Genomic DNA, 22,388 nt, shown 5'->3' with positions numbered 1-22,388 from the left:
CACCACTTTTGCTGTATCCCAGAGAACTTTCCTCTTAGCACCACTTCTGCTGTATTGATAGGTTGTGTCATTATTGTCATCCCATTCAAGTAATTATTTAATTTCCATCTTGATTTCATTGTTGACCCTACAATTATTCAGAAGCAGGTTATTTAATTTGCTTGGATTTGCATAGTTTTGAGGGTTCCTTTTTGAGTTGATTTCCAATTTTATTCCACTATCGTCTGAGAGAATCTTTGATACAATTTCAATTTTCTTAAATTTATTGAGGCTTGTTTTGTGGCCTGTTATATGGTCTACTTTACAGAATGTACCATGTGCTGATGAATAGAATGTATATTCTGCAGTTGTTAGGTAGAATGTTCTATAAATATCTGTTAAGTCAGTTTGTTCTAGGGTATAGTTTAAGACTATTGTTTCTTTGTTGACTTTCTATGTTGATGATGTGTCTAGTACTATCAGTGGAGTATTGGAGTCCCCCGCTATTATTGTATTGCCATCTATCTCATTTCTTAGGTCTAGTAGTACTTGTTCAATAAATCTGGGAGCTCCAATGTTAGCTGCATATATATTTAGGATTGTAATATAATGTCCCTTTTTGTCTTTTTTAACTGCTGTTGCTTCAATGTCTGTTTTGTCTGATATAGTAATAGCTACTCCTGCTTGTTTTTGGTGTCCATTTATATGGAATATCTTTCCCCACCCCTTTACCTTAAGTTTATGTGAGTCCTTATGTTAGATGAGTCTCTTAAAGGCAGCAGACACTTGGTTGGTGAATTCTTATCCATTCTGCCATGCTGTATTTTTTAAGTGGAGCATTTAGGCCATTTGCATTCAGCATTAGTATTGAGATGTGAGGTACTATTCTATTCATCATGCTAGTTGTTGCCTTATTGTTTTATAGGTCCTGTGAGATTTATGCTCTAAGAAGTTTCTATTTTGGTATATTTTGAGGTTTTGTTTCAAGATTTAGAGCTCCTGTTTTCAGTTCTGATAGTGCTGGTTCAGTAGTGGCAAATTCTCTCAGCATTTGTTTGTCTGAAATAAACTATTTCTTTCCTTTGTTTATGAAGCTTAGTTTCACTGGATACAAAATTCTTGGCTGATAATTGTTTTGTTTAAGGAGGCTAAAGATAAGACCCCAATCTCGTCTAGCTTATAGGGTCTCTGCTGAGAAACCTGTTGTTAATCTGATACATTTTCCTTGATAGGTTACCTGATGCTTTTGCCTCACAGTTCTTAAGATTCTTTCCTTCTTCTTGACTTTAGGTAACTTGATGACTATATGCCTAGGCAAAGATCTTTTTGTGATGAGTATCCCGGGTGTTCTTTGAGCTTCTTGTATTTGGATGTCTAAATCCCTAGCAAGGCCAGGGAAGTTTTCCTCAATTATTCCTTCAAATATGTTTTCCAAACTTTTAGATTTATCTTCTTCCTCAGGAACATCAATTATTCTTAGGCTTGGTTGTTTAACTGAATCCCAAACTTCTTAGTGGCTTTGTTCATTATTTTGATTCTGTTTTATTTGTCTTTGTCTGATTGGGTTACTTTGAAAGCCTTGTCTTTGAGCTCTGAAGTTCTTTCTTCTATTTGTTTGATTCTATTATTGAGGCTTTTCAGTGTATTTTACATTTCTCTTAGAGTATCCTTCATTTCCAGAAGTTGTGATTACTTTTTATTTATGCTATCTACTTCTCTGGAGATTTTTCCGTCCATATCCTGTAACATTTTTAAAATTTCTTTAAGTTGTTATTCATCTTTCTCTGATGCTTCCTTGATTAGCTTAATAATTGACCTTCTGAATTCTTTTGCTGGCAATTTAGATATTTCTTATTGTTTTGGATTCATTGCTGGTGAGCTAGTGTGATCTTTTGGGGGCATAATAGAATCTTGTTTTGTCATATTACCAAAATTGTTTTTCTGGTTTCTTCTCATATGGGTAGACTATGTCAGAGAAAAGATCTGGAGCTCAAGGGGTGCTGTTCATTTTCTTTTGCCCCACAAGTGTTCCCTTGATGTGGCACTCTCCCCTTCCTCTAGGGATGGGGCTTACTAAGAGCCAGACTGCAGTGATTGTTATTTCTCTTCTGATACTAGCCACCCAGTGGAGCTACCAGGCTCTGGGCTGGTACTGAGGAGTGTCTGCAAAGAGTCCTGTGATGTGATCCATCTTCAGGTGGATACCAGCACCTGTTCCATTGGAGGTAGCAGAGGAGTGAGGTGGACTTTGTGTGGGACCTTGGTTGTAGTTTTGTTTAGTGTGCTGTTTTTCTCTAATACTGATTGTCCTGGCAGTAAAGTTGTCATGTAGACAGACTCAGGACCTCTAGTTATCCAGAATATTACAGGCAGTGGAGTTAGCTGTTTTCTCCTTTCTTGGGACAAGGCTGTTCTTTTATGAGTTGCTGCAATGGTTTGTGTTGATTGGCCTCCAGCCAGGAGGTGGCGCTTTCAAGAGGGCATCAGCTGTGGTAGTAAAGGGAGGATACAAGCTTGCCATAGGTTGGCCAGGTAATAGATGAAGCCACAGAGCTTCGAAGAGATAACGTCTTTTGTCTTTGGCTACCAGGGCAGGTAGAGAAAGACCATCAGGTGGGGGCAGTGTTAGGCATGTCTGAGCTCAGACTCTTCTTGGGTAAGGCTTGCTGTGGCTGTTATAGGGGATGAGGGTGTTTTTCTACAGCTGACAGAGTTATGTCCCCTGGGGGATTATGGCTGCCTCTGCTGCATCATATAGGTTGCCAGGGAAGTGGTGGAAAGCTGGCAGTGACAGGCCTCACTCAGCTCCTATGCAGCCAAAAAGGCCAGTCTCAATCCCACTGTGCTCCCCCAACAGCACCGACTTTATATCCAGGCAGCCAGTGAGAAAACTGTTTTTTTAAAAGATCATTTTTCCTCAATTTTTATATTTAAGAAAATATATTTTTTATTTATAAAAAAATTTTTTTTAAGGAATAAAAAATTTTTAAAGTCTTCAAGGAAAAACCAATAACAATGTATTGGCAAGAATCATGATGCCAGAGTAGAGGGGCTAAATTAGCCCTAAGTAAAGGATATGGTGGGCCCACCATAACAAGCTTAAAATAAAGTCTTAAAAAGATAAAACTGATCCCAAGTAACTTAACTCCTAAAAAGGGAAAAGAGTCAGTATTCATTAAATAAATACAGCAAAATGAGCACTCAACAGCATAAAATTGGCAGTGCCCAAGATCCAATCAAAAATCACAAAGCATGTAAAGAAACAAGATTACCTATAACCAGGAGAAGAATCAATCAATTAGACTCAGAAATGCCAGATATAATAAAATTGGTAGAGAAGGACCTTAAAAGATTTAATATTAAAAGATTAAGATTTTAAAATCTTATTAACATGTTCAAAGATATAAAAGAAAACATAAAGATAATGATGAAAGAAATGGGAGATATGAAAAAGACCCAAATGGAACTTGCAGAGGTTAAAAAAACATCTGATATGAGACATATAAATGATAAGATTAACAGCAGATTAGACACTGCAGACAAGGGATTGACTGCAAAGGGTAATGAGAGCCTTTTGGAGGGCCATGGAAATGTTCTATGTCTTATCTTGATTGTGGCAGTGATTACATGATTGTATACATTTGTCAGGTTATCTGACTGTTCACTTAAAATAAATGAGTTATATTGGATGCAAAGTATACCTCAATAAAACTATTTTTTAAATACTACAGCAAATGAAAGACATCAGACATAAAAGAATACATACTATATGGATCCAAATATATGAAACTTCTTCACCTAATTTATAGTGACAAAAAGCAGACCAGTGGTTGCCTGGGTGCAGAGTGAGAGAACAGTAGGAGGTTGAACTGCAAAGGGATGATGGAAATGTTCTATACCTTCATTGGCATGGTGATTACATGGGTGTTTACATTTGTCAAACTCATCCAACTCTACACTTAAAATAGATGGGTTTTGTTTTACGTAATTACATCCCAATAAAGTTGAGAGATAAAGCAAAGAAATGGTTATATGTAAGTCTTCCTGTAAATGTGTGTTGGGAGGAGTTGGCATTTTTCTCAGCAGGTCTGGACTGGTCAAAGCATTTTAAAATTTCATCCAATAGTATTTGGACGGAAGACCCACTGTTCTATTCTTGGAAATTTCCCCTATACTGAGAATAATTATTTAATACTCTAAGGAATATTAATGTGAGTTCAAAATGAAGGTCACTGGTGTTCAAAAAACTTCATTAAAAGCAATAGTGAAATACAAGCCTCTAAAAGGTAAATTTAAATAGCAAGACTTTTAAAGGTAAAGGAAGGAGCAGCTACCTAGATATTTTTTGACCTGTTGGGCTTCTCAGTGTTGTTAGTATCCTTGCTGGTAGTCTTTTAGGGATCTAAGAAAGCCAGTATCAGTGTAGTGGATGCTGTGGTACCCAGCCAAGCTCTTGCCTTCAAGACCAAGACACCCTGTTCCCCAGCAGCCTGGAGTATTCACTTCTAATGGCTGCTAAATTTACTCTCTGCTAAAGGGAACTGCCTGGCTCAAGTTTACATCCCCTCCTCCAAGGTAGCCCACATCCAGTGAGGGGTTAATGTGGGGATACAAAGGCCTTGCCTCCTTACTCCAATTCAGGACAACTCAGAAGGATCATCTCAGCTCTGGAGCTCCCTGTGGGAGCAGCTGAGGTCCCTGTTGCAACCTTGCTGTGGTTCATTTCTCCCTCTCCCAATCCTGCTTCCCTCCCTCACCCCTCATGGATGTTTTCTTTACTTTTTTTTCTTTTTTTTTTTTTTTTTTTCTGACAAGGTCTATCTTCTCCCATGCTGGAGTGCAGTGGCACAATCTCAGCTTACTGCAACCTCCGCCTCCTAGGCTCAAGCAATCCTCCCACCTCAGCCTTCTGAGTAGCCGGGTCTACAGGCGCATGCCACCATGCCTGGCTAATTTTATGTTTTTTGTAGAGATGGGGTTTTCCCATGTTGCCCAGGCTAGTCTCACACTCCTGAGCTCAGGTGATCCACCCACCTCAGCCTCCCAAAGTGCTGGGATTACAGGCATAAGCACAGCACCCAGTCACTCATGGATGTGTTCTTGAGGGAACAGTCCCATAAAACTTCTGCACATAGACCTCCAACTTCAAGTCTGTTTCCCAGGGAACTTGACCTAAGGCAATGAGTAAATAAGGGGGGAATTGCCTGTGTCTGGTGGGAGCACTCTATACCCAGGTAAAAAATAAATATCCAATGTCACTAGCTCTTTTATTTCCAAATGACCAGTTATAAAATGTAATGCGAAGGCCGGGTGCAGTGGCTGACGCCTGTAATCCCAGCACATTGGGAGGCTGAGGCAGGGGAATCACAAGGTCAGGAGTTAGAGACCAGCATGACCAACATAGTGAAATCCCATCTCTACCAAAAACACAAAAAATTAGCTGGGCGTAGTGGCGGGCTTCTGTAATCCCAGCTACTCGGGAGGCTGAGGCAGGAGAATCGCTTGAACACGGGAGGCAGAAGTTGCAGTGAGCCGAGATTGTGCCATTGCACTGCAGCTTGGTCGACAGAGTCCATCTCAAAAAAAAAAAAAAAAAAAATTCAATCCTGATAAAGAGAGTGATTTTCCCTAAATTAGTCTATAAGTTTGATGTAGTCTAAATTTGGAATTTGATAAAAATAATACAAAGTTCATGCAGAAGAATGAACATAAAAAATAGGGAAATTAAAAAAAAAAACAGAATGCAAGATGGAGAATGAGTGTGAGCCTTGTGCCACCAAATTTTGTAATATAAAGCTGTGGTCATTTCTTGCAGGACTCTTTCTTCTTCCTAGGCCCCCTACCCTGAGACTGAGACCCTCCAAAGTGTTCTCCACATCCCCCATTTCCTGCTATGTAGTAAATACCTGTTCATTTTGTCTCTCTTATACTGCTGTAATCTCTTAATGGGACAATCTGTGCTTTTCAAGGTATGTCTTCAGTACCCAGCCTGCACAAGCAATGCTTGTGCAAAGTGTTGAATGAAAGAATGAATCATCGAGTGAATAAACAACCAACGCAAAGCCAAGCACAAAAATGGCTACAGTGGAGCTTAGTTCATTCCTTCCTTTGAGAGATCCTGGAGCCACTGTCATTATAATCTAAGCTGATACCAATACCATCAAGTAGTAAATACTTATTTCCTGCAGATATGCCCCATGTGCAAAATTACATTTAAAATAATACATGTGACCTGGTACGGTGGTTCATGCCTGTAATCCCAGCACTTTGAGAGGCAAGGCAGGCTGATCACCTGAGATCAGGAGTTGAAGACCAGGCTGGCCAACATGGTGAAACCCTGTCTCTACTAAAAATACAAAAAATTAGCCAGGCATGGTGGCAGGCACCTGTAATCCCAGCTACTCAGAAGGCTGAGGCAGGAGAATCACTTGAACCCAGGAGGCAGAGGTTGCAGCAAAGATCACGCCACTGCACTCCAGCCTGGGTGACAAGATCAAAACTCCATCTCAAAAGAAATGATAAAAATTAACATTAAAATAAAATAATACATGCACTTGTAAACATGTCCACATATACATGATAACACTGCACATCAGATTACATTCTTAAGTCTGCCCAGCAACGAAGACCTTTAAAGACCAGTGTCTCAGCTGCCTTTACAAGGAAGATGTTTTCAGTGCTGTCGTTGAGAAATGAAAGCCTGTTTTTCCCTTGGGAAAGTCAAGGAAGGGCACTGCGTTTACACCAGGATGTGTTGACAATGTCTAACTACATCGAATCTTATCTACACCAGCAGTAAATCCCCTCACCCATTGAGCTGGTAAGAGGGCCCGTTTCCTCCATCACTGCTGCCAGCCAAGGTTTCAGTCCTTCCGCTCCCCAGAGATTTCATTTCAGAACTGAGATGATAAAGTACTCAAATGGTGCAATCCAAGTCCCAAGGAATTTTAACAACAATAACCCCCTTTGCAAAGCAGGGGAGAGAATGTACTGTCCTACTATAAACTTCCTGGCGATCCTCATAGTCACTTGACCAGCTGTTCCCATACCCAATATCAGAAGGCAGGATTCACCCATTTCATGAAAACTTAAAGCTGGACTTAAAGCTACAAAACCCCCAAGCACATTTCATTTTGAATTGTTAATACAGTCCCAGTCTACCACCTGATTACCCAGTAGATTTTCAGTTTCAGCTTTTATCAGTGTAAAGCTCAGAGCTACAGAGCGCCAACTGGGCAAATGATTTACGGAAAGCAGAATGAAGGCACAGGCTTGGATACTACTAAAAGACACAGTGGAAGTTTTTTTTGGTTTTTTTTTTTTTTTTTTTGAGGAAGATATGTAAATCTGATGAACAAAAATTGTAATTGAGTGCACCCCTGGAAGTATAATGAAAACTCCCCCTCAGTTAGAAGCACCTATACACATTTTGGGTCTCTTAATACGTAGCTTTCAAATCCTTGCAACTTCAGGGCCCATGTACTCCAACTCTAGATGTGCCATCAATTTGATCTGAATGCTGTAATGAGAATTCAGTCTGTGGTCTTAGAACTTAGAGCTGGACTCTTTAAAGTCTAGACCTTTTAAGGAAAACAACCTTGTTGTTGTTTATGTGTTTTCTTTGTTGCTTTGGCCTCAAGCTCCTCATAAAAGGGCTTGAAGAAAATTCATAAAACATGCACAAATAATATGCATAATGTGCAGAAACGGCCTTGAAAACATGCACATTGAAGAATGCCCATAAAATTTAAAGAAGCTAGCACCTTCTTAAATCTTCATAACAATGCTACAAGGTAGGTATTGTTAGCACCATAACAATCCCCAAGATTCAAAAAGAAAACACTGAGGAAAAGGACTGGCTGAGTTACCCCAAAGAAGGGAAAGGTAAACTGCTCTGATTTCCCTGGGGATGAAGACAAAACCATCTTCTAGAAATCTCCTTGAGTCTGGTCTGCCTAGAAATAGCTGTTTCTGGGAAAAGCAATCAGGCTGAATCAAGAGTAACATACTAATTCCAAATCCTCACAATTACATGTTGAGAGCCTGCCTAGATATTCTGGGTGCCACCTTGCAATTGGCCAGTTGTGTTGCTGACAGCTCGGTGCATATCAGGAAAAAGACACACTCTCAGTTGGCGCCTCTTACAGTCACATTAATCCTACTGAAGTGTGGTTCTGGAATACAGCCAGTCTACCCCATTGAGGCAAGGCTTGATGGAGCACAAGCTAGCATGGCTGCACCTGACCAGCTCAGGGGAGGAAGGATGGAAGAAGCAGGACACTTTAAATGTCTGTATGATGGGTATTCATGCATCACTATTAACTAAAAAGACACATGGAGCCAATAGCCCATGGCATAACTGTGGAAACAAAGACAGACACCTGGCTCAGAAGAGCTGACAGGGATCCCAAACTGGCTCATTTTAAGTGTAAGTCATGTGGGCTTCAAGACAAAGATGCTAATTCATGAACACAGAACAACCTTTGCTCACATAGAGTCATCAACCAAAAGACAGTTTTTATGTTTCCAGAGTGGTGATAGCAGCAAATATTCATAACTCACTTATGCCTCCCAACCTCAAATAAGATATAAGAAAAGTTCCAACATAGTCGCTACCTGGAAGGAAGGATGTCCAGCTAGCAAGGCAAAAGTAACCCTAACCAAACTAGGAGAAGATGTACCACAGCAGATTATGTCTAAATTGTAGGGCCCAAATAGTAATGGCCATAACCATTCTGAGGATGCAGAGATCCTTAAGGGTGAACTGGACCCTCCAGGGTAAGCAATTTAAATTGGTACACAGGCAAGCATCCCATGAGGAGGGAACAACATAAGCCGAGGCACGTAAAAAGAAAAGAGACTACTGGACATTGAAAACATTGAGAAAGCCAAACCATACAGTGAAGACCAGGGCCCCCAAACAAGAGATTTACACTTGATAATCAGACCAGAAATTTTCAAACAACTCAAACATTTCTCCAAGTAGACATTGCAAAGAGTAATGAAAACATCGTCCTCCCCTCTGGCAGCCCCTACTCAAATATGTTTTTAACCAGGATATTCACGTTTGGTCTGTTTTATGTATTCAGATTCCATGTGAGATTTTGTTTTAGAATAAGTTGCTTTAAAATATTTTAAAACATTATAGAGATCCTAACAAGGAGAACAAGCAGGATAAGCTACAAAATCATAGTTTTTAAAAAGCCAAACATTTGCAGATCAATAAAAGTTGACTTAATTCATGTCCAGCAAGCCAGCACAATAAGAAATGTTAAAAATAAGTTTTTCAGGTCCAATGGAATTGATACCAGATAGAAGCATAGATCTGCTAGAAACAGTAAAGGGCACCAGAAAGACATTTTAAAAAATCAAATACCTAGGAATAAATCTAAAACAATAGCTAGAAGTCCTCTACACTGAAAACTAAAAGAATATTTGCTAAGAAAACTTAAACAAGCTGTACATAAATGAAGACTTATACAATGTTCATGGATTAGTAGACTAAATATAGTTAAGAAGTCCATGTAGAGTCTCTCTTTTTTGGTCAAGATAGAGAAACATAATTTTCCTTCCCACCTGAAACAACTAAAAAACTAGACAAAATACATAAAACAACAATTTTCGAGACAATAGATATCAGGCAATGAAGAAAAATAATTCCTAAGAAAAAAGGAAAAAAATTAATGAGTAAAGTGAGTCCTATGATTGCTCTAGCATATAACCTTGTATTTTCAGGCCATGAGAGAGGGAGTGGTAATCTAGGTAGAGCCCAGCAGATTTCCTTAAATTAAGGAGATGAAGTTGATATTCAAGGGAGATCAAGGCAGCTAGGGTTCACAGGGCAGAATACGCGAGAGGAGAGAGCTGCACAGAAAGAAAACTCCAAAAATCTGAGATGATCCCCTTTGAGTATATATACCAAATTTTTTTTTTTGGTCTACTATGTGTCTTTTCAATGACAAAAGACAAACAATTTTTTAACAATGCATATAATCAAATATGTCTCTACTTTCCTTTATGACTTCTGGGTTTGCTGTCTTGCTTAGGAAAGTCTACTTCATTTCAAGACATTTTATTTTATGAACTTGGCTCAGCATTTTAAGGGCATATTCTTTTGGGGGGCCTACAGCACTAGACATAACAACCTTAAAGAGACCAAGAGCAGGAAAGGAATATTTTCAGAAAACCATGCCTGCAGGTGGGGAACAGTTTAGGTATATAGTGGTTAAGAGCTCTAGAGTCAGATGGTCCTGGAGAGGAGTTCCACTTCCTGAGTGAGAATCCTGGCTGAATAACTCTGGGGCCCTTAGGCAAGTTACTTAACTTCCTCTGTCAAAAGGGAGATGTTAGTATCTATTTCATATGCTTATTATGACTAACAACAATGCATGTAAAGCATTTAGCATAGGGCTTAGTAGCAGTGAGTGTTCAGTAAGTAATGACTTTTATTACTACTATTACTAGCATAGAAAAACTAGGAGAGGCCAGACGCAGTGGCTTATGCCTGTAATTCCAGCACTTTGGGAGGTCAAAGCAGGGCAGTTCACCTTAGGCCAGAAGTTTGAGACCAGCCTGGCCAACATGGTGAAACGCTATCTCTACTAGCAATATAAAAAATCAGCCGGGCATGGTGGTGCGCACCTGTAATCCAAGCTACTTGAGAGGCTGAGGCAGGAGAATCACTTCGACCTGGGAGGGAGAGATTGCAGTGAGCAGAGATCACGCTATTGCACTTCAGCCTAGGCAACAAGAGTGAAACTCCATCTCAAAAAAAAAGAAAAGAAAAACTAGGAGAGAATTTTAGAAAGATAGGCTGGGGTTAGAGAGTTTGGACTTTGATCTGTCAAGGATGGAAAACAATGGAAGGTTTAGTAGCCAAGGAGTAATATGAGATAGGTGGTATTTAGTAAAACTTAATCTCTCTTTAAGGATCTGTGGTATCCTTAAAAGGCCATATTTATATTGACTTATGTGTCTTTTTATCTCAAAATCCTATCTCAGAAAAAAAGATGGCACCTCTTAAATACCATCACACTTTAAAACTTCTTGTGATTTGATCAGATTATTATTATTTGATCAATCTACATCTTAGGTGAAGATTCTTGTCCCATAATCAAAAACATATTAAATCTTAAAACTCTATAACTTGATTTTTCTATGTTCTTATTTGTAGGGCAGTAGGAATTATTAATCAGCTAAGAACAACTGAGTGGTCCTCTCATTGGCTTTCACTACACACCTACAGGCAGATAGAATGTCACCTTCCAGCAGAATGTGTCTGCCCTCTGCATCTGTTATGGACTGAATATTGTGTCCCCCCAAAATTCATTTGTTGAAGCCCTAACTCCCAGTATGAATATATTTAGAAATTGAGCCTTTAAGAAAATATTTAAGCTTAAATGAGGTCATAAGGGTGGGGCCCTGATTCAATAGGATTACTGTCCTTATAAAAAGAGATACCACAAACCTCTCTCTCTCTTTTTCCCTTTCTCCCTCTCTCTCGGAGCATGCATGGAGGAAATGCCATGTCAGCACACAGCTATGTGGTGGCCACCTACAAGCCAAGAGAAGAGGCCTCAGAATGAAACCAAATTTGCCAGCACCTTAATCTTGGACTTCCAGCCTCCAGAACTGTGAGAAAATAAATGGCTATTGTTTCAGCTGCCCAGTCTGTGGTATTTTGTGAAGGTAGCCTCAGCAGACTGAGGCAACATCTGATCAAGTACTGACATCCAGAGTCAAACTCTCATTTTACCTTAAACACTGGAATAGTTTAATCCAAATTACAGTTATTTTAAAAGATAAGATTTCTGTTTCTCCCTTCTCTCCAAACCAAGATTGCCCTTGTCTCCAAGGAAGGGATCTCTGGAGCCCACAAGCTGAGGAAGGGTAGAGGAGCACCCTTTCTTCCCATTCAGCAGGGTACTAGGTCCCTCCTGCAAGAAGCATGGGAGAATGTGGATCTAGAAGCCACGTGGCCAAGTAAACCAAATACACATGAGAGTTATAAAGCACAAAGAAATATCAATTTTAATTTTAATCCATATTCATGAAATCCCAGTTACAGTTTCTTCCTGGAGAAATGACATGGCTTAACTCATAAGCTCCTCTTCCCACCTTCTGTTCTCCTTGTTTGAGGTTACTGTTTAGAAACTGAATTATCATGAGACAATGGCCAGACCGTATACAAAAACAGGTCTCTAACCCACAACCTGCTCAGGAAATCAAACCCCTTATCTCCAATAAACAACCCAGGAAGCCAGGCTGCTATAAGTCCTACTTGGGAAGCCTGAGCCCTATCTCTTTAAACAATCCAAAAAGGTAAATAATAACTTCTGTAACAGTCAGCCTCAAGTGCCCAGGACTTGATTAATAATAGATAACTTCCCTAATTTTTGTCCCCACTTCCAATTTAGGACCAACCAGGGAATGCCCTAGCCAATCACATGAGTGATTGGCTCCTAGACAGCCCACCTGCAGTTCCCCCACCAACAATCTTCAGTTGGGGCACACGGGAAGCTTCTCTGTTTTCCATTAAACACCTTCCCAGTCCTCTGCCTGCCTTTGATTCTCTGCCAAACACAGTGGCACTGGCCGACTCCTTTGCAATTGCAGTCTCTGAATAAATAGCCTCTGCATTTCTCATTTAGTTGGTTTTTGTTCATTTCCACAGAGTCTTTTCATCTATTCCCTAGAAGATTGAAAAGATTGTTTTCCCTAATTGCATCTTGAAACATTTTCTCTCATATTTATGAGGCAGATATTGCTTTTTTCCACAATTATAAATTAAGGGGCATATCCAGTCCTTTTGACAAATGTGAACTTAAAAAAAATTTTTTTTAATTTTACTTTTAAGTTCAAGGATACAAGTGCAGAATGTGTAGGTTTGTTACATAGGTATACGTGTGCCACAGTGGTTTGCTGCACCTATCCACCCATCAAATGTGTACTTTAAAGATAGCCCAGAGGTTCCAGGTCCCAGAGTGATAGTTCTAGGCCAGCGATGTGCAAACAGGGCCCCTGACCACTTCTCCCTGTTCTACCCCAGATCCACGTCATTTTTTGGAAGTATTGATAGTGACTTCCTCAGTGATCCTGAGTTCTCAGATCTGACCCTGGCACCCACAGCTCCCTGTCTTCACTGTGCCATTGCTCATTAAGCTGCGCTGGTTGCCTGACCCCCTGGGTGTTCCCCCTGGTGACTGGGCACACAGTCTAGGTGCTTGTTTTGCTCAAGCCAATGAAAAAGGCATGAGGAACACTTCAAAGGAAGCCTTCAAACTGCTGATCTTGGCAGTTCTGCTGTTTTCAAAGACAACAGAACAGTGGGAAGGAGGAAGATTTCATTCCCCTGGAGCGTCTCTGCTGAGCTCTGGAAACAATAGTAACCAAGTGCATTTTGGGAGGAATCATTTGAACCAGGTCCTTATCTGCATTGCTTGGAATAAGGTTTTATAAAAAACAAAACATCAAAAACAACAAAAAAACTCCTCACTTCATTCAAATGCCACATTCATTTTGGTCTGGTTTGTTTCTCATCAATAGAAATGCATAATTAACTCCCTGAAGTTAAGCATTGACAATAAATAGAAATCCATTTCAATGAATCCAGAACCTGTGGGATTTCTGATTTAACCCTGTAACCTACTTCATTGACAAACTTTAAATGACTTGATGGAAGTAAATGAATATCCCAAGCTGCTGTTTGATGTTCAATAGCTTGTTTCTTTTGTTAGTAGGTAGGGAGGCAGACTTCTCAGGCTTTACTATGGCTTACCCTAGAAGGACAACAGCACTCAACATAGGCTCAACAAAGCATCATATTTTAATCCATCAGCAGTTTTCCAGGAGAATGTTGCCCATGATTAAATAACTTAAAGTAACACAGAGTTATCAAGAGAAGAGTCAACATAGGCACACTCTACCAGTCTAACTTCATCCATCTTTAGATATTGGTCAGCAGCTGCAATGGACTGGAGACTCCTGGGACCAATGGCCAGTGACTGTGAGGACTGAAACTGCAGTTCCTTGCTTTGTGTGTAGCTCTCTCCTCTGACTTGAGAATGCTGTTTAAAACGGTCTAGGTATAGTTCTAAACCGCTGACTCATCATTAAGGAGAGGTGTCTGCAGAGAAGTCAGCAAGTGTGATTAATGTTAAAAACAAGATAACCTGTCAAAATACTACCCCAGCACTACACCTGGAGTGTGGAAAAGAGGAGGCAGTCAATATCCCCTACCTGGCCTACTGTTAACCAGCCGAGCATACACAGAGTATAGGAAAAATATGTAAAGCAGATCTTTATTTTGAATTTGAACCATTCATTCTATTATGGGTCCTACTCCAGGTATTGTCCCATTGTATTCCAGGGGCCTTTCCCAGTTTCCCAGAGGGGCAGGTCTGGTAACTGATTTCTCTGAGTGCCCATGTGGTCGCTCCCTTGTAGCCAGTTGCCCTCTCTGACTTTGACCTTCCACCCATCCTCCCTTTCCTTTGATCCTCCAGACCTTGGAATCTCTTCTCCTCCTGGCAAGGACTCCTGTCTTAGATAAACTTTAGTCAGGCTCCTCTGAGCCTGCTTTTCAACTAGGCCTCATCCTTAGTCCTGGCCTTGGCCTGCTGAGCCCAGTTTTAGGGGGAAAAAAAAAAATCCTCCTAAGGCAGCTTATCCGAAATCCCACCCTTGATATTTAACCAAGTTCCTCTTGTTAACCTTCCATTTCACCTCCTCAACTGCTTGTTGGCTATACATCTCCTCTGGTTTCTATTGTATCTGGAGTTGAGTTCAACTTCTCTCCCCTATTACAGTAGTCTTGAAGAAAGCCTTCCTTGCCAGTTTTAACAAATGTCAGAATAATTTCTTTAACCCTCTCCAAACCCAGGGCCCCACCTCTTCTGCACCTGGAGTTCTCTTTGTCTTTAAGTGCTCATCTCCTTCTTCAGATTAACACCCACTGCCAGGTGCTGGGGCGTTGAATCCTGAGGGCTGGAAGAGAAGAAGAAAGGAAAAGCAGCTTTCTCAGCAGTCTGTTTTCGGGGCTGGGAAGGTGGGATAATCACAGCTTTCCCAATGCTAAGTTAACAGTTCCGTGTCATCTCCCTTCCTTTTGCTAAGAGTATCTCTCTTCTTAGTAACCCTGGTCTGGAACCCCAGGAGAAAAACAGAGGAAGAAAAAAAAAAAAAGCAAGTCCTCATTTGTGATACCGGAAGAACTGAAAAACCTTACTCCCTCTCTGCCACAAAAGAATTATCCTCTATATGGAATTAGAAATAGTTAATGTGATTTGAAACTGGTACAAAGCAAACAATCAAAAGGCTCTGCTGAAATACTGGTGCCTTGGGGAAATCAACGGGTTTGGAGTCAGATAGGCCTGAATTTAAAGCCTGCCTCCCCCATCTAGCTTGCCAGGATCTCAAGCAAGCAGGTTAATGCTTGGAACCCAGTTGCCTTGTCTGTAAAAATCTTTTCTCTCACAAGGTCAATAAGAGGAATAGATGAGCATCTAACACCAGGCTTAGCGCAGGGTTATTTTTCAAAGATTCATTTTCACTTCCTAACTCTCATTCTGTTTGAGAGACAACAGTCTCTATGGGGCCCATTTTGGAGACTAGAAAAATATATCGTTCAAAAAATGCTTGATTTTTTTTTTTATCTTCCATGTTTTGATTTTGTGATTTATCTGATGCTAACATTATCATTTGAGAAATCACAATATTTTTGTGTGTCTTTTAATATTTTATAGGGCAATTCTATTTCTTTCAGTTTAAAATATAGGGATATTTTAAAACATAGTTTTATTTTTTCTGAGCTAACATGTTTTTAGACAGAATGAAGTTATAGCGCCATAATGAGTGAGGAAAATAAGAAATTTAGTAAAATGTAAAGTGATAAAACAGTAAATGAAATGTTTACATTTAAGTTCTATTATTTTTCTGTAGAAAAATTCAGATATATGCATAAGTAGAGAGAATAATGTAATGAACCCCGTTGTATCTGTCACTCAGCCTTAACAATTACATTTTGCCAATCTTGTTTTGTCTGTACATCACCCTGCAATTCTTACCATCCTCTTCCCTGGAATGTTTTAAAGCACATTCTCAACATCATATTTTAGTGCATATTTCCAATAGAGAATTCTTCTTATTTTATATAAGCAAATTACTACTAATATATCTAATAAAATTTAAAAATAATTCCTTATATAGTTCCTATGTAGTCTCATGTCCACTCAATGTTTAAATACGAAGGTTGTCTCAAAAGCATCTTTTTACAGTCGACTTGATTGAACCTGGTCCAAATAAGAAATTTGGTTGATATGTTACCTAAGTCTCTTTTAATCTATACCCTTCCTCCCTCCTTCCCACCCCATTTGTGTTAGTCTGTTCTCACATTGCTATAAAGAAACACCTGAGGCTAGGTAATTGATAAAGAAAAGAGGTTCAATTGGCTCACAGTTCTGCAGGCTGTACAGGAAGCATGATTCTGGCATCTGCTCGCTTCTTGGGGAGGCCTCAGGAAACTTACAATTATGGCAGAAGGCAAAGGCGTAACAGGCCCATCTTACATGACCAGTGCAGGATGGAGAGAGAGGTGGGAGGAAGTGCTACCCATTTTTAAACAACCAGATCTCATGAGAACTCTATCACAAGAACAGCACCAAAGGGGAGAAATCTGCCCCCGTGATCCAATCACCTCCCACCGGGCCCCACCTCTAACATCGGGGATTACAGTTGAACATGAGATGTGGGTGGGGATCCAGATCCAAACCATATCACTATTCATGCTGTTTATTTGTTGAAGAAACCAAGTCATCTGTCTTATTGAATTTCCCAAGCTCTGAATTTGGCTAATTGCTTTATTGTGGTATCATTTAACATACTCCCTATCCCCTGTATTTCCTGTAAGGGTGGTTGGATCTAGAGGCTTCATCAGATTCCAGTTCAATCTTTCAGCAGAACTTCATGGAAGGAGCTGGTGCTTACTGTTGACCACATCAGGAGACACAAAATATCTCTCCTGTAGTGAATTTTCAACTGATCAGTGAAACAAAAAGTTATTTGGATTGCAATCCAGGATAATAACTCTCCATTTATGGTGGAAAGACAAGATTTTTTGAGTCATCCAGACTTAAGACAAAACACTGAACTGAGGCACTATGGACAAGACATTATGGATTTTCCCATGTTGGGTGCTGGATATTCTTGTATTCTTATAAACATTCTTGAGCTTTGTTCTGGGATGCAGTTACATTACTTGGAAACAGTCTGACTCTTTGGAGTGTTGTTTTTAATATTGTTAGACAGGTCTGGAGCAGCATTAATCTAGAGCTAATTTTGTGCTACTGCTGAAGCAAGCCCTTTGAGTTCTCTACCCAGTGCCCATGCATTAGGAGGGTTTCCAGTCTGGCTGGTGGCCTGTGTGAGCACCAGGCACCGTTCCCTCAAAGCCTTTAGGATGTTCTTTCCCCAGCCTCACACACAAGCAACGATCAGTCCTCTGCTAAGTAAGTATTACAGGCCTTGAGGTAAAGACACTGCAGAAGCCAGATAATAATTCCCGTTCCTATGAAATATACAAATATTGTACAGATTACAGCTTCCAAATAAAATCAAGCAAATGTTGCCAACTTAAACCTCATTCACAAATGGGATTATCTCAACAAACCAAGTCCATTCTCCATGAATCCAGGAAAATAAACAAATATGTGCAAGAGCCCTCTCAGATCACAGTATAGAAGGTCTTGTTGAATGAATTTTTTATTTTATTTTATTTTTTTTGAGACGGAGTCTCACTGTGTCTCCCAGGCTGGAGTGCAGTGGCGCGATCTCGGCTCACTGCAAGCTCCGCCCCCCGGGTTCACGCCATTCTCCCGCCTCAGCCTCCCAAGTAGCTGGGACTACAGGCGCCCGCTACCGCGCCCGGCTAGGTTTTTGTATTTTTTTAGTAGAGACGGGGTTTCACCATGTTAGCCAGGATAGTCTCGATCTCCTGACCTTGTGATCCACTCGCCTCGGCCTCCCAAAGTGCTGGGATTACAGGCTTGAGCCACCGCGCCCGGCCTGAATGAATTTTTTAAGTAAGCCCCTGCTTTCTCCTTCTCCCATGTAGAAAAAAAGCAAAATATACCTTTGCAAGGAGTATTTCCATTGGAAATCATTTTACGCTCATGGAGGTGGAGAAAAATAATTTTAAAAAGATAAAAGAGTGGATCTGGATAACTTTTCTTTTCTTTTAGATCTTAAAAACCATTCACTTTAATACCACGAACCCATGTAAGAATGCCATTCAAAATAATGATTTGACATTCTCCAAATCCTTGGTATTAGTCATTTTGAGGGAATATCATGTATCATAAGACTGCTTTTATTTTCTTCCCATCAGACAAGATAATCCAAAGCAATTACTAAATAGCTGATTCAGGGCCCATGATAAGAACATACAAGAACTTTAGAAGTTGTGTGGCTCCATGGCCCCTTTAAACCTGGGGGGTTGGTAGGTGCACAACCATTAATTTTTGTTAGTGCCAATGGTCATGTCTCAGGCAGTTTGTACCACATGGGTTGTTGTTGTGGTGGTGATTACTGATGTTCTTTTAAGTACTTTTAGAAGTTCTAGAAATACCAAGAATTAGCTGTCAGAAGGAGCAGAGATTAGTCATGTATAAGGGACATTAAATAATATTGTTCTCAATAACATTAACAATGAAATATGATAACTTAATAATATAAATCTTAAAGACATACCAGATCTCTTTAGAGATAAGATAGTTATGTTTATAGTTATGATCTAAGCATTTCAATTAACTTGACAAGTTATAGCCATAAATACGAAATAGATGCAAAGGTTACATCTTCAATAAAGGGAATGTAGTGGTTTTCTTTTTTTTTTTTTTTTGTAGTGATTTTCTTAATCCAAAATTTTGTTTTATGTATGATATGCCCAGTGTTCACTGTATGTGTGATTGGAAGACTCCGTTGCTGGACAGGAGGAAGTGCAGACGCCCTAAACATGTAATCAGGTTCACATAGAACGGTAGGATCTGCTTTAAGAGGGCAGATTAAGTGCATGTATTTACTTGCTTACCATGGAATCCCATTTAAATAACACTTGAACAAGTAGAATAAATTCATAACGGTACTGAGTGCAGTGGACCAGAGATTTTGACATATTTCTGAAAACCAAATACATGGGATCATATTGATACAAAATTACAGCAAGGAGTGACAACTTTTCCCCAAAGAGCCCTGTGCCCATCTGCATGAGATTCCCAAGGCTGCCATAACCAAGCACCGGTGCCACAAACAGGGTGGTTTAAAACACAAATGTATCTTCCTACAGTCCAGGAGGTTAAAAGTTTGAAATAAAGGTATGAGTAAGGTTAGTTCCTTTGGAGAGCTCTGAGGAAAATATGTTCTGTGCCTTTCTCCCAGCCTCCAGGGTTCCCAGCAGTCCTCGGCGCTCCTTGCATTGTAGACGCATCACTCCAGTCTCTACCTCTGTGGTTATATGGGTTCTCCCTGTGTGTTTCTGTGTGTCTTCATCTCTTCTCCTCCTCTCCTCCTCTTTTTTTTTTTTTTAGATGGTATCTCACTCTGTTGCCCAGGCTGGAATGCAGTGGCATGATCTCAGCTCACTGCAACCTCCGCCTCTCCAGTTCAAGCGATTCTTCTGCCTCAGCTTCCCGAGTAGCTGGGACTACAGGTGCCCGACACCACGTCCAGCTAATTTTTTTGTATTTTTAGTAGAGACAGGGTTTCATGATGTTGGCCAGGCTGGTCTCGAACTCCTGACCTCAGATGATCTGCCCACCTCAGCCTCCCAAAGTGTTGGGATTACAGGCATGAGCCACTGAGCTTGGCCTTCTCCTCCTCTTATAAGGACACCAGTGATACTAGATTCAGGGTCCATCCTACTGCAATATGATCTTGTCTTAATTATATCTTCAATGACCCTATGCTCAAATATGGTCACATTCTGAGATAGCAGGGACTAGAACTTCAACATATCTTTTATCTTTTAGGGGGACACAATTTAACCTGTAACACCACCATTCACCTGTTTGTGTTCAGATTCATTTCCTACTCTCTCTCTCTCTCTCTCTGTCTGTCTCTCTCTCTCTCTGCTCTTTCTGTGTCTCAAAGTATTAACTTTTACAATCTATATTTTCCAGACTCCCTTGCCAAACTGGCTCCTGGCTGATGTCAACCAACGGGAGGCACTGACAAGAGACTGGCAGGAGGGAAAAAGGAAGAAGCCAGGGCAATTCTCCCCTCTATCTCTGCCTTGGGCAGTGTCTCCAGCAGTAGCTACAACTACTCCATGATTCTAGTTCCTTCTGGAAGGCTTGCTGTAGCTGGGAGGCTCTCCCAGTATGCAATGAGGGGACCCAAGCTGCTAAACTCTGGGAATGCCATCCTCCAGCTCGCCTCAGCTTCTAAAATCTGAGTTGCTTCATTCTTCAGTTTGCTCTGTCAGCTCTTCCAAGACCTTTATAATTAATTCCCCTAATTAAATTCTCTCTATTGAACTACCTGGCATAAGTTCTGTTTTTCTGACAGACCCCTGACTGATCAAGCTTCAGGCAATGCCAAGCTCTGAGTCAACTAGTAGAGAACAGGAGTGGGCCAGGGGGCAGACATCAAGGCGACTATTGAAAGGACCACCAATGGGATAAGAGAGCAGATCCCAGTGCCCTCCTTCCCTCCCCCTGCAAATGCAGCACAACTGTCAGAAGATGTGTGTGGGAAAGAATAGTTGTGTGCAAAATCCTTCACGTTTCTTAGTGGGCAGCCGACAGATACTACTCAACGTGGTTTCCAAAAGGAAACATAAGCATGTTTCCAGTGGAATGACATTACGGCAGCCACCGAAATTATTTCAAACATCAATACATAAAAATTATCTCTCAAGACTTAGACTTAGGGTGGGCAGGAATGGGCTTATTTTGGTTTATTTTCTCTTCTTCTGTGGTATTTGAATGTTGTAAAGCTTTTGCCTCTATTACTTCTTTAATGTTTTAAGCAATAATTTCAAAGATTTGACTAGGTCTTTGTGTAGCTAAGGAGCAAGTGATTTTATATCAATTCTTATTTCCTGGATATAGAAGGGGGAAGGTAGAGATGAAAGAGTGGAGAATTTTGAAGCAGGGGTGTGAATAAGGAAGCTAATGACACTGCTCATTGACTAAGTAATTGCTTTACATGTTACACTGTGGATGGGGGAAATTCATGCAGAGGGTGTTTCATGTTAGGAAATATGCCACTCTTTCCAAATGTGATATTTTTGAGAATTACTGTGTGTTAGGCCATTCTTGCATTGCTATTTAAAAAAAAAAAAAAAAAACCTGAGGCTGAGTAATTTATAAAGAAAAGAGGTTTAATTGGCTCACTGTTCTGCAGGGTGTACAGGAAGCATAGTGCTGGCATCTGCTTGATGTCTGGGGAGATCTCAGGAAGCTTACAATCATGGCAGAAGGCAAAGGGGGAGCAGGTGTCTCACATGGCTAGAGTAGGAGTAAAAGAGAGAGTCAGGAGTTGCGGAGGTGCCACACACTTTTAAACAAACAGAACTCATAAGTTTGTTTTCTTTTAAACAAACAGAACTGCTCTAACATAAGAACTCATTCACTATTGTGAGGACAGCACCAAGCCATGAGGGATCAGCTCTCACGGCCCAAACACCAGGCTCCACCTCCAACAGTGGGGACTACATTTCAACATGAGATTTGGGCAGGACAAATATCCAAACCATATCTTACTGTTCATTCTTGGGAGACGTGTGAGCGCATTTGATCTATTATTTTAATCCTCACTCCTACTCCTGCTGTCCAAGACCAGTAAGAAGGAGGAAGCTCATCTACCCCTCCACATTGGCAGAAGGCATGGAAGAGACAGAGCTGAAAGGGCTCAAGACTGCTCCGAACATTTATAGTAAGCCCAGGCATAGCTGCACAGGGTAGATAAACAGTGCTGGAGTGATTAGAAACTTTCCTCTACAACAGCACGGCATGGTTTAAAAAAAAAAAAAAGAAAAAAATACGTAGGCTTAAGAAAAGATAAACCTGGGTTTCAATGTCAGCATTGCCATCTACTACTTCTACGGCCTTGCACAATGTACTTAAATTCTCTGAACTTCAATCTCTGTTTCTGCCACACGGAGGTAACATTTAGTCAACACAGTTTTCATGAAAAATGAGACAATATATGCAAGGAAGCTTATAGAATGTCTTGCACATATGAGAACCTCAATAAAACACATCCATTACTGATGAACAAATAGGTCAAATAAGGCTCTGCATATCTGGATATAAACAAAAGGTGATTGAGAGGTCTTCTTAGATATTTGTAGGTGTTTCAAAGCACTGACTTGCTTACTACTCCTGCTTTTCTTCCAGGCAGTCAAAGCATAT

Source organism: Theropithecus gelada, chromosome 4, assembly GCF_003255815.1.
Source record: "Theropithecus gelada isolate Dixy chromosome 4, Tgel_1.0, whole genome shotgun sequence".
Taxonomy (NCBI): Eukaryota; Metazoa; Chordata; class Mammalia; order Primates; family Cercopithecidae; genus Theropithecus; species Theropithecus gelada.
Note: the sequence above shows the minus strand (reverse complement) of the source record.